Here is a 13,606-nt window from a genome sequence, read left to right as displayed (position 1 = left end):
TATAGCTTACAAATCACATTTGTACACTGAACCTGAAATGAAATTCAGATCCACAGAGAAAATTCTAACTGCGGTTAGAACTGCTGTAGCTAAAGAAAGAGCCCTAGCCCAAGGCAAGAGAATAACTGTTTTTTCAGCAGAATCAGCCCTTGAGGCGTTAACCATTCCACGCAACCTGGTTAAAGGAGTATTAGATCCAGAATGGATAAAATGGGAAACTTCTTTGGCTACAGAAGATGTTAAATACTATTTTGACCCAAAACTGAAAAAACTAGATGATCTAGTATATGAACGGGAATATCCTGAAATTCTGCCTCTAGAAAAATATACCTGCGTAATCTATATGGACAGATTCGCACAACACTTTGATGTAGAAAATAAATCCTATGATGCAGCGTGCGCGATGGTTAAAGGTTGCTGGCGCTCTGGTAGATTCAAACCAATGATTACCAAAACAGAATCACTCAGGAAATTTTCAGCTCAGCGAGCTGAAATAAGAACCTTAAAGATGGCGCTTGAAAATGCTGATTGCGAATTCCCCACACTAATATTGTGCGATTCGTATTTTTGCGTCAAATCCTATAACAGTGACATGCAGACATGGATCAAAAATGGTTACAAAGATGACACAGGTGCCACAATAAAGCATAAAAGGCTTTGGGAACAGGTAGTTCTTTTACAGAAAGAACTACGAAAGACTCACGTGATAGACGCATTGAGTCATCGAAGTGATGGCGTTCACGTTGCAGGGAATTCATTGGCTAACACAGCCATAGCGGAAGCGGCTCGCCCGGCTTCCGTAGCCACTGAAAAGCGTTCAGAAAAACACATAGATGGGGAAACAATGCTAGCGGTAAAAGCCTCATTAAAAGGCGATTATGCAGCATTACCTCTCAACTTTAATACATACATAATTGACGCAAACTCCGTTCCATTTGCTCGAATCCCCGGAGTGGGGGATAGGGTAATTCCAAACACGAACAGGAGAATCTTCTAATACAAGAAGCACATATGGGGTTGGGTCTGAGGCACCAAGAAATCCTGAAATCTTTGATGGACCTACAATCAGAATACTGGTGGCCGGGAATGAGCGTAGATATCTACTATTTTGCAAAAAATTGCGAGAACTGCAACAGAGATCGCAGTTGTGAACCGGTCCAGCCTGTAGCCCAGATACCATTACTAGAAAGATTCAGGCTATCTTTAACACAGAAATCCAGTAGGAGAAATGCGTCCCCATAATAATTAAGACAGAATTCACTTACAATGTAGACCTCCACACTAGTCGGATGCCAGAACTGTTATAAAAGATTTGAGAGTCTTTATCGGCACATACGCAATTGGCATGCTGCATTCTGATCAGGGTCCCGCGTTTAGCTCTCGAGCTTACAAAGAGGCCATGAACAGTATGGGCATCGCATTGCGGTATTCTAGTCCCTTCCATCCTGAGGGAAATGCGGTTGTGGAAAGAAAAAAACGGGGCATAAAGCAATCTATAACGGCGAGGGTATTAGGTTCAGGTGATGGGTGGGTCAAATATTTAACAGGTGTCCAACGTAGTCTTAATAATCTGCCAAGAAACTCTCTAAAAGGTCTCACTCCATACAAACTATTGTTCGGAACTAGAATGCTTATTCAGAACTTAGATAGTCAGACTTCAGTGGTAGAAGAAAAAAGCTTTGATATCAAAGATCGTTTGGCTGGTTTACAGGATCTAAATGAAAAAAGAAATAACCTGAGTAACATAAAGTTGAAACAACAGTTGACATCCACTGAAGAAAAACCACTTGTCCCAGCAAGACCTTTCTGGATTCCAAAGATTGGGGATCTGGTCAGAGAAAAGATCGCGGTAAAGAAGGAATTTGGGCCTTCGTACCGAAAAGCAGTACCTGTCTTAGCTATCAACGGAACAAGATCTGTAGTACTACCGCCCCTTGCTGGTAAAAAGGAGAACCGAGTTGTATCCATCGACCTGGTAAAACCACAATCATGTGGCCAATAATAAGTAGTAGGCCTAGTGGACTCCCAAGAAATAGCAGAATACCAAAGTTTGCTACAATCCAAGAGGCTCATGCTGAGAGACTAATCAAATTGGAGAAATCAGTAATGAATAAAAAAGGACTGTGCAACAATGCCATGGAACTAGTGCCTCTTGAAACCCAAATAATACCAATTCGTCAAGAAACACCAATCTACAATGATGTGGCCTCAAACTATTCTAATGAAACAAAGAAAAATGCAACAGCAAAAAATCCAGAAGCTATTCCTATAATTGATAGAACTGCATCAGGCTATTTCATCAACTTCGACAATTTCACTGAAGACCCATGCGAACATGAAGAAACGCCTCCAACACAAAGTTTCAAAAACAAAGTAATTGAACTTTTCCACAAACTAAAAAAGACTTACCTAATTTCACCATGGATTGAATTTTGGATTGTGTTAGGTGTACTTTTCCTCCTGCTTTGGCTCATCATGGTTATATGTTTGGGAAGATTTATTGAAGGAAAATATAGTACAATGGGCACAGCAAGTCAGAACATCAACTTGGTCCTAAAGCCACACACATCTTCTCACATCGAGAAAAGAGAACTGTCATCAGTGAACATCACAGCCATTCCAATACCCGGTGGGGTAGCATGGGACAGAACTGATTATGACATTTTGGGCCCGGTCGAGCTTTAAAAGTATCTCCACCAGCTCAAGATTTCATTAAGTGATTTTGTGACACCTAGTACCTTCTCCGATGATTGGGACTTTGAAAACATTAATAATATGATGTCAGATTTAGTAATGTCAGTCAAATTTACAGAACAAGATTACTTGCAAGGTTCATCCAATTATGAAGAGCTTTATTGCTACAACCATTATGGTTTTCACTATTTGCATAAAAGTGCTCAGCCTAGAAATGTTTTATCTTTTAACCAGTGGGAACACTGTCCTACTCCGCTAAAAGGCAGTTCAAAAAAGTTTTCTGATAAATTCCAATACTTCTCAGGGCATGATAACAGTGACCCAAAAACGTTTTATTTTAAAAAATCTAATAGAACAGGAATGAAAACAATGTTGACAAATACTAAATTGATTTATTCAGAAAAATGTTATGACAAAATGTCTATATTAGGTTTCGAAATTTGGAAAAAACACCATTGAAACAAAAACAATCTGGGGTTCCAAAGATTGGCAAGTACAAGGCCTAGAAACACTTTTTAGGGCCTGCATGATCCCAGAACAAATTTTTTTCTTGAATGACACAATTCAACAAACTACTTGTCTTGGCCTTGCTAAGATAAAAGACATGAACACACCGTCTATTCCAAAACCCATGCCCGATGGTGATAGCACTACTGATGTGGAGATAGACGTGTCTAATATTTTATACCAAAACAGAACACATACTGATTGGAAAAAGTGGTTGATCTGACCAACAGACACGAATAACTGTCAAGATAGATTCCTGAACAAAACACAGGGGTTCAAAATGACCAGACCAGATCCTAGATATTCCCAGAGACAACATCCAGGGATAGTTACAACATACAGTGTAGGGAAACTATGCCTAGAATGGTTACAGAAATCCACACTGGCTGAAATTAAGCAACACTTGACTTTACTGAAAGACGGTGCTGACTTGCGTGATTTCATAATGGGACCACGCAAACAGCATCAAAAACGTTTCATAGCGTCCGGTATATACGCTGCATACAACAAAGCATGGAAAATAATGCAAATTGAGACAGCAGAAAAAATAAGAGAAATTGATCGTATAAATTTGGAAAAATCCCTTTCTGTTGTGGACAATGGGTTAACGACTCTGTCTTCCAAAATATATTCACTGGACAGTATTGTATCGTCTGCCTTTGACATAATAGAGCAGGATTTACTAATGCTACAGCATGGTCAGTCTCAATTACGTTCTATTGTACAGCTTGGATGGACGTTGCAAAATCTGCGTTCAGGCTACGTACCATGGCGTTTAATCAACACAACGTCATTATTCGGTATCTTTAACCTTACTGATAAACAAATCAGTTTGGCACAAAAAGGAGCAGATTATACAATCCTGAGCATTGAAAAACTTGAGAGATTACCATTGACAATGTCAGAAAGACCTGTCATTGAATGGATAATACATGGAACGATTACAATTCCAATAACAACTTTCCAGTTTAATTACTGTCAAGAGTATATACCAGCAGGCCAGTATGAAAGGTTGGGTAAAGAATACATCAAATCAACCTGGGATTTACCTTATACACACAGATGTTATAGTGAAGGAAACAAGGAGGTATTTCTTAGTGGTAAAAATTGTAAAAAAATCACTAAGCGGTACACTTCTGAGTCAGGGTATTAATTTGCATGGAGCCTGCGAAGGGTCTTCAAACAAACTTTCATGTCACCTGCATGGCACGCCTGCAAAACAGATAGAGCCATTTTTTAGACCACTTTCTAATGGTAGTTACATTTTAATAAGTGATCACAGCTGTTGTGGCATGCTGCCAGGAAAAGCCTATCTGACAACTGTAACTTCCAGGGCCATTTGCTGTATGCAAGTATTGTATCCACACCGCAATCCAGATATGGGGGCTGCGTTATGGCCTCGGTTGAATATCTCTTCTATTCGAATTGATACTTTAAGCAGAATGAAGTCTATTCTTTTACAAACAACTGTGCCTCTAACGTCATCAAAAGAAACGTATGAACTGCAAGTTGCAAGGACGACAGCAGAGATACATACCCTTTTATCAACAAATTGCCCCATACATTTCGTAGAAGTGTTAAGCCAAATCTTAAACATGTTTGATACCAGTGGCATACGCACATGTATTTAAGACAATTTTTTCTGGACTGTTAACACCATTTGAAACAGTCCTGAGCATCTTTCCGAATTTTGTCCATTCTGTCTTTGGCGGCCTACCCTTAATTTTGGGATTAGTGGCAGGAATTTTATTTTTGATTCTTCTGCACCCATATGGCAAGCCAATCCACAGGCAAGACTCTAGCAACAATGGAAGAAACGATCCTAGCAATACGATACCGAGATCGTATCACTAAGGACCTCGGATTGGCCCGGCTAAGAGATCTGAGTACAACCTGGTTTCTTTCATTCAGACCGATCTGGCAAAATTGCATCATACCTGTGCTTCGATGTCTGCAAGAATGCGTGTTGGACATCTGTCTTACACTGCAATCAGCAGTACCAATGGATATCGATACTTTGCTAGGTCCTGCAACGACTCATGCATCGTGTTGTCCCCAGCGGCTACCGATTCCGATGACGGCATTCATTGAGACTTCCCCACTACGAATAGGTGGGTGGGAAGTACGAGAGGAAAGCAGCACCAAACAGGTACAGCCTTCTGTGAGCATTGCTGATTCAACCATCGATGTTAGCAATCATGCAGAGAACTGCACAGTGGCAGTATTTTCAAACTTGGTCGAACTTTCACCTGAAGCGGTAGACCAATTTTTTGCAGGTCTGTCTGAAATAATGTTCTCTCCAATCAACAAGAATAACTCTTAAATAAAAACAATGAGCACACAGCATTCCCTGAACTCTGAATTCGGCCTTCAGTTTTATTTTAAACAAAGCTACAGAAAATATTTGGAACTTTTCCCCTGAAAAAGAAATTATTTTGCCCATACTTTCAAAATATTTACCTTTTTTTTGGCACATGGTACTCTGCTTAAAGTAGAACTATTCTTAGAGAACAGAGCTTCTATTTTAGGATACTAGAGACAATATTTTACCTCGGCCTCTAGCAGATATACAGCAATTTGTATAAATATGTGATGAAATGGTCTCAACCTTCTTTTCTGTATTTAGAGCCATTTCATGTGTAATTTTCGCAATTCGTTCAGCTGATATATATTTGCATTTATCTGAATGATAACACTGCTTGAAAAGCATACAGTACAAATACTCATTTCCGTGTATTTACCGTATACCATTTCAAATGCGAAATATGTATTTTGGGGTGGGTCGGAAAAAACACATGCACCTTTGAATGTTTAATATTGCTTAGTTTTAGTAATGATGGACATCGATTTGTGGAGTGGGTGTCGTGTTCTTATCTAGGACCCTAATTCGATAGTCCCGATTTATGCCCTCGTGCGGTTATAATCAATAATGTCCTGACAAAGGCATAAGAATCAGATTCATATTCAGTAATAGCCCATGCAATCCAAAGCACAGCATGGCTACTCCCATCGACTCCTAGAAAGCACAATGCGTTCTTTAAACAAACCAAGCCTCCAGCAGCCCGGGAAAACCCCCCCTGCTTTTGTTTTGATTTGAACAAGAACTCCTGAAGTCCTGCAAGAACTGTTAGTTCTTGGTGATGTCTTATGTCCAACCTTACGTCAAACCCGGCACCTTTCAGGTATAAAATACCAACAGTTGCCTTAAGCAAACACACGGTGGTTTGGAGCAGAGCGGCCATCTACTTGCCCGAGAGCCCAGCTGATGTGAGTGCCCGCGGAAGCCGCCCCTCCTGTTTGACGCACTGAGAGAGACGCTGTCTTTTTCTCCAGCCGAGAAAATCCAGCTCGGGTGTTTCCAGCCAACCTTCGCAGGTTGCTGGGATATCGAGTCCTGAGGAAAGAGATACCAGACCTCCCACATTCTGTTACCAAGTTACAGAGCTGACTAAACCCTTAGGAGAATTCTTGATGCAGATTCTTGGCAAAATTATCTTAACCAACTTAACTTAACACTGCTACTTACTTATCCCTTCCCACATATTAGGCTTAGGTCAGGTACACCGGGGTAGGCTTAGTTAGAAGCACCAGATGAGCCTTTTAGCCAATGTATTTTTGTATGTATATATTTTATCCATTTTAAAGTATCATATGGCTAAGAAACCGTATCAATGCTTTTACAGTATTATTTCATAATACTACTTTTACTGTACGCACTTTACTTTACTTTAAGTATTGCAATTTTGGCAATTCCTTTCTCTTGCATGAGAAGGAAGACTGCTCAATAAATAACACCTTTTTATTGAAAACGCCCGTCTCTCCATTTCTCTGCATTCTGGTGAAACTAAGTATGCACTACTGACTGAGTGAAATATTTGTCCATTGTTTTCACACGACTCTAGAGATATACTCTTATTCTGAGGGAGCAAAGATGTCATGATTATGCAGTTGTCGGAAACTGAATCCCTTCTTGTCTGAGTCAGGGAAGGTTCTCCCTCCCTCTTCATTCAGGAAAGTTTCCAGTGACCTCTGAGCTAGCTGGCGCAAACCTAAATTAAGTTTAACATAGTCAGTAGAGACCTAGATGACCTCAGGCCTACGTCTACACTGCTGTTTATGTTATTCCAATGTGCAGAGCCTATTGGGAAAATAGGAAGTATACTACACCATACTTTTGTCATAAGTAAGACTGTTAGCGCTCTAGTTGTTCTTTAGAACACTCTGGGACATTCTGTCATTTGGCTATACTTGGGCTACATCTGGGGGATATTTGTGCTACATTTGGGCTCTTTTGTCTCTGGTGGCCATCTTGGGCGACCTATTTGTTATGAAGTTTCCTAATTTCCTCATTTACTACAGTCTCCTCAGTAGGAAACACTTTCAGTTTTCTACTTTGATTCCATCAAGAAGGCATTCAGATGTGACACACATTTGCCATTAATTCAGAATGTTAGTACGCTAGTTGCTTATTAGATCACTGTAGTAAAGCTACTGCTCACCAGGGAAGTCTGCTGCTGGTATTGAAAGTGCATGTTTCAGTCTGCATGTCAGGATTTTTTAATGAAATAGAAGAGGATTTGAGAAGTCACTCAAAATGTGCCCTAATATTTCTTTCTGAAGCACTAATCATACTTTCTATGGCAAAATGAACTCCCTCATGTTGTTCCTTTTTAAATTAAATGTTTTCAGGCTTACCACTTCATTCCAATCAAGACGGCTTCTGTTGTGCCATACTTTTGTCATAAGTAAGACTGTTAGCGCTCTAGTTGTTCTTTTGAACACTCTGGGACATTCTGTCATTGGGCTATACTTGGGCTACATCTGGGTGATATTTGGGCTACATTTGGGCTCTTTTGTCTCTGGTGGCCATCTTGGGAGACTGCATGTCAGAATTTTTTAATGAAATAGAAGAGGATTTGAGAAGTCACTCAAAATGTGCCCTAATTTTTCTTTCTGGAGCACTAATCATACTTTCTATGGCAAAATATACAACCTCATTTTGTTCCTTTTTAAATTAAATGTTTTAAGAGTGACCACTTTATTCCAATCAAGATGGCTTCAGGTGTGCCATACCTTTGTAATAAGTAGGACTGTTAGCGCTCTAGTTGTTCGTTAGAACACTTTGGGAAGCTGCAAGTAGAACACAAAGGAATCAACTGACAGTCTCTGTCCTTGTTGGATGTACATGTTTTACTGAGAATGTCAGACTTCATTCTCACATGACTTAGAAAGATAATGTGAATTTACAGAAAATATACTTTCAGTTTAGCTTATAGATTCCCTTCCAAACCACTGTGGGAAAAGCATGAGATAATAGTTTTCTTTCAAACATGATTCATGATATCCTAGCAGAAGGCTTTTTTCACATGGTAAAATCGCCTTAGAACACACCACAATTCCTAAAATGAGTATGGTACCATCAATAAATGATTTATAATGTAACTAAAGTCCTAAAACTTTCTATTAACTGCAATGCTTTTTAATGAGGTGCTATCGTGTATATTGGTCCCAAGATGGCTGCCAACACTTCTTGGATGAAGTGCTGACAGCCAATCAGATCTCACGATGAGATGTGTGGTTAGGCTCCGCCCAGATATATATATTTTTTTCTTTTGATTTTCTCAGGAACTACTGGAGGGATTTACACCATTTAACCAGAAGCGTGATCTGCGTACCAGACACTACTATTTTCCCAAATTTGGTGTAATTCCGTTCAGCGGTTCGGGCTGTAGCCGTGTCTAATCGTCCTATGGAAATTAACATGGGGAAAACACGTTTTGGGACCCCCCTTTTTTCTCGGCCCCCGCTTGACGAATCTTCCCAAGACTTTCAAGAAACAAGCGGAGCGGGAAATCTTCTTTGAGAAATTCGCGAAGATTCAACAACCGGCGCCAAACTTATTCCCAATAGAATGTTGCGGATTTCCTATGAAAACTAGGTCCTAACTATACCTACCTACTGGGGACCACCAGTAGGTAATATATATATACACACAAATATATATGTATATGTGGGCGGGTGTGTGTATATATTGAATAATATTAACAAAAATTGCAAATTATAAATATATATAATTTTGTAAATATGTAAATATACAGATGTCTTTTGGTACTTTATACAAATAATAGAGCAATATGGGGTACTGTAACCGTATAAGGTATGTTGATTTATATATGCTAATTTATGAATACATGTCCTTTACCAGGTTTACTTGTATACCGTTTTAAGATGGCCGCTAGGTTAATTCAGACAACACTTATCAAACAAACAGTCCTTTTTTGGTGTCTAGAACCTATGTATACACTTCCTGTAACAATAGCAAGTCGTGTGATCAAGACAGCTTTTGCTGTTGAAACGCGTAGCCTTTGCTAAATAAACTGTGGCATACTCTGAGTGCGAGTATTTTCTTTGAAGAAAGCTGCTGTGAATTTATAAAATTGCCGAGAGACCTGCTCGGCGTCTCTCTCGCCATCTGTCTATGGGCCACGGACTTTGTGTAAACAGGTCGTTTGGAGAAAATATATAGCGGGGCTTTCCTTAAATATTTACGGGGTGCTCATGGCCACCCCCAAGCCCCAGGGACCGTCACTGCCTGGAGCTTTTTTAAAATATGTGCAGGGAGCACATGACCCCCCACAGCCCCGTGGGACTGCCACCCCGCAGGGCTTGTTTTTTTTCTAAAATAACGTCCGTGTGGGGATCGAGCCCCCCACATGCCCCGGGGGCTTTCCCAGGGCACTAAGTATTTAAATGCACCCCAGGGACCACCACCTCCCCGGGGCTGTGCATTAGGTGGAAATGGGGGCCCGGGCCCCTTCCTGCAGCCCTCAATGGCCCTGGGGAGTGCCACCCCACAGGGCCGGCTCCTGCATTGTTCTGGGGTGCCACCCTAGGGACACTGCTGTTTGCAATCACAGGGCGGGAGCCGCTTGGCTCCCACCCTGTCATTACAAACTGCTTTGCTTCAATGAAGCAAAGCAAAATTGCTTTTCCAAAAGGGGAGGTGCATGTCAGCAGCTCCCCATGTGGAAAAACATTGCCGGCTCCTGCAGTATGCGGGGAGCCGTCGGGTCCGTGGGGGTATTGGGGCTCCTCCCATGGTCCCCAACGGATAGGGCCTGCCCCGGGGTTTGGGTCCCTGGGGCTAGAAGGGGCCCGGGAGGTGGGTCACGCAGCTCCCTTCCATAAAAAAAACCAAAAAATATGTGGCCATGCTCCTGGTATGGGGTCCCGGGGGCCGCAATTGGCCACCCCTTACTAGAAATTTTAAAAGACTGCGATAGTGCCGTAGGCCCCGCACCCTCCCAGCAACTCTCTGCATACGCGCCCTGTGGCGCGTTTTAAATTGGGGAATTAATTCCCCTTCAATACTGGGAGTTCCTGGGGGCCAACTAGCCTACCAGGTACCTCCAGTAAGCGCCACAGGGCTGCATTGCAGAGAGGTGGTCAAGGCCATGCCCCTTTTTACACCTCTATGCATCACAGCTCTGTGGCACTTACTGTAGGTACCTGGTGGGCTAGTTGGACCCCAGGGGCCCTCAGGATTCAAGGGGACTTAATCCCCCAACTTACAATGCGCCAGAGGGCGCGTTTGCAGAGTGCTAGAGAAAGGGGGCATGGCCTTTGTCTACCTCTCAACAATCCCACTGCGTGGGGCTTACTGGAGGTAAAAAGTAGGCTAGTTGGCCGCTAAAGGACCCCCAGCAGTGAAGGGGAATTCAGTCCCCATCCAAGAGCATGCCAGGGAGCGTGTTTGTAGAGTGGTGGGCAAAGTGGGCGTGGCTTGGTACCAGTGTTGTGTGGAACCGACTGGGAAGTTGGCCCCAAGGATGTCCTCGGGGCCAACTACCCCTCTTGTTACCTCCAGTAAGTCCCACAGAGGGATTGCTAAGAAGTCTTCGGAGGCCTGGCCCCCTTTCTCTACCACTCTGCAAACGTGCCTCGTGGCAGACTACAGGATTGGGGATGGGGGATGAAGTCCAATTTAGTCCTGAGGGAGTTTGGGGGCCAAGAATCCCTCCTGGTACCTCTTGTAAGACCTACGCAGCGGAATTCCTCAGCGTTGGTTGGATGCTCAGCACCTTTCTCCAACACTCTGCAAACGCGACTACTTGTTAAAGTAGCATATTTCTGCACCTCTGACTTAGAGATAGTTTTAATCCCCCTGCCCTATTATGTACTAGGTCCTTATAGAGGAGGTCATGCTCATCACAGGGGAACCCCAACGCATAGTGTTCCCTAGTGTATGTAGGTGTTTTCACTATATTCCAGGGGCCTCATTTATGAGGCCGTGCGTCACTTTGATGACTCATGATGCCTACTATGGCTCAGGCCCGGAGGGAATGAAGTAACCCTGGGCATTGTACTAGGCTCCGTTTGCGGAGTCTGCGAAGTAGCAACAACTTAGCGCTTCGCAGTGAGCGCGAAGTTGTTGACTACTTCGAATCTACAGCGTAGCGTAGTAGTTTTTCTTCTTCAAGCACGCGTTCTCGCGTGCGCGGTAATGACTTACCGTGGTTCTGCGTTCGCCTTCTCGATTTTTTTCTCCCGGTCACGAGCGCCACGATGTTTGGAATGCGGCTGCACAATCCCACGCGACTGTGCGAACGCGATCACGTCATTAGGACGCGCGATCTTCCTTGCAGCGCCATGTTGGTAAGATCGCGTTTCCGAACACTCAGAAACTGCAATCTGGCACAGAATATCTCTCGAGCATGATAAAACCTTCTCAAAAATGATCATTTTGCTCAGGAAATCCCCTCAGATTGTCATTTGGCTGTATTTTTTGTGCAAGGAGCCCTCTTTTTGTTTCTATTCTTTTTTTCAAGAGTAAGGAATTGCCCCTGCGTCTCCAACTTCCTGTTCCTGTCCACCAGGCTCCTCCCGGTGCTTTGTCCATGTGCTGTTCACTTTCATTTGGATTGGGAGCTGAAAGGATCACTTTTTGTGTATGTCTGCTGCATCATAGCATTTGATTGGATTTATTGAGGACTTTTGGATTTGAAATTTTCTTTTACAAGTAAGTTGGAGAAATGGTGTACATGTTTGTTTGATTTGGGCTTTTTTTTAACTACAGTTTTCTGGCCATTTCAATCCTTGTTAAAAATTATTATTGAGGGAGGCCTGTACTTTCATGAGGGCCCAAGTTGTATTTCTTTGAAATTTCATCCAGTATAGACCCATGGGTCCAACCATGTTTCTGTGGTGTCTGTTAAATGTCAAGTTTTTAAACATCATGAATGGTATTGGATTCAATTGCAAACTCTGTTGTAGTGGAGTTTCAGTTTTTGTGTGTAATAAAATTTTGGCTTTTTTCAGCCAATAGGTAACCCTAGTAGTTCATGTAGTTAGTGTAGGTCTTCTTGAGTTCTTTGTATTTATTTTCTGTGGTTGGCCTGGCCATGTGGTGGCGGCCCTTTTGTGTTTCCAGCCACTGTGCTTTTGCCATAGGCCTCCAAGCTTGTGGCCTACTCTGCCAGTAGCCCAGAGGTACTACTGGATACATCATGGGTGCATGAAAGTTAATCAACTGTTTTTGTGGTGTATCTTTAATTTGTAACATCATGTATGGCAGGGAGGGTTTTGGATTGATTTTCAAAATGTGATTTTTGGTGTGGAATTTCAGGTTTTGGGTGTGTGTTAAATAATATGGCACTTTCTGCCAGTAGGTAACCCTAGGAATTCAGCTTGTGTAGTTTTGGTAACTTTGCACAGTGCAACAAGGCGACCTTACAGTTTTTGTCTTCTTCACGCGCTCAATTTGCGTGCTCGGGCACGCAATGATGACGTTTTGTACAATTCGCGCTGCCGAACACGCCGAATTTGCAATCTCGCGAGCAATATGTCTCGAGTTGCATAAAACCTTCCCGAAAATGTTGATTCTGTTCATTTTGCTAAAAAAACTCCTCAGGTTGTCATTTGGAGCATGGACCACTTCCTGTTTCTGTCCTCTATGTACTTTGTTGTTTGAGGGTGGGCTGACCATGTGGCCAGCAGGGCGGCCATTTTGTGAAGCCAAGCATTGTCCTTTTGCCATAGGCATGTATTGTCTGTCTTCTCTTTCTTTTCATGTTGTTGGGGGTGGCCATGCCATGTGGTGTTAGCTATTTTGTGTGACCTTCCATTGTGCTTTTGCCATAGGCCTCCAAACTTGTGGTCTATTCTGCCAGTAGGCCTAGAGTCCCAGAGGTAGTCAGCGGGGGTGCTTGATGTAGCTGTTTCCATTTTGTCTGTTGAATTTGACATCGTTTAAGGCATGGATGGCATTGGATTGAATTTCCAAATGTGGTGTTTGGGGTGTAGTTAACTTTTTGGGTGTGTGTTAATAAATACCTTTGTATGTGTTGTTGTGTAACTTTCCAACCTTTTAGCCATGGGGATTTTCTTTTTTGCATTAAGCTGTGAT

The sequence above is a fragment of the Lissotriton vulgaris genome, chromosome 2_1 (assembly GCF_964263255.1).
Source record: "Lissotriton vulgaris chromosome 2_1, aLisVul1.2, whole genome shotgun sequence".
NCBI lineage: Eukaryota > Metazoa > Chordata > Amphibia > Caudata > Salamandridae > Lissotriton > Lissotriton vulgaris.
This window is presented reverse-complemented; position numbering follows the sequence as displayed.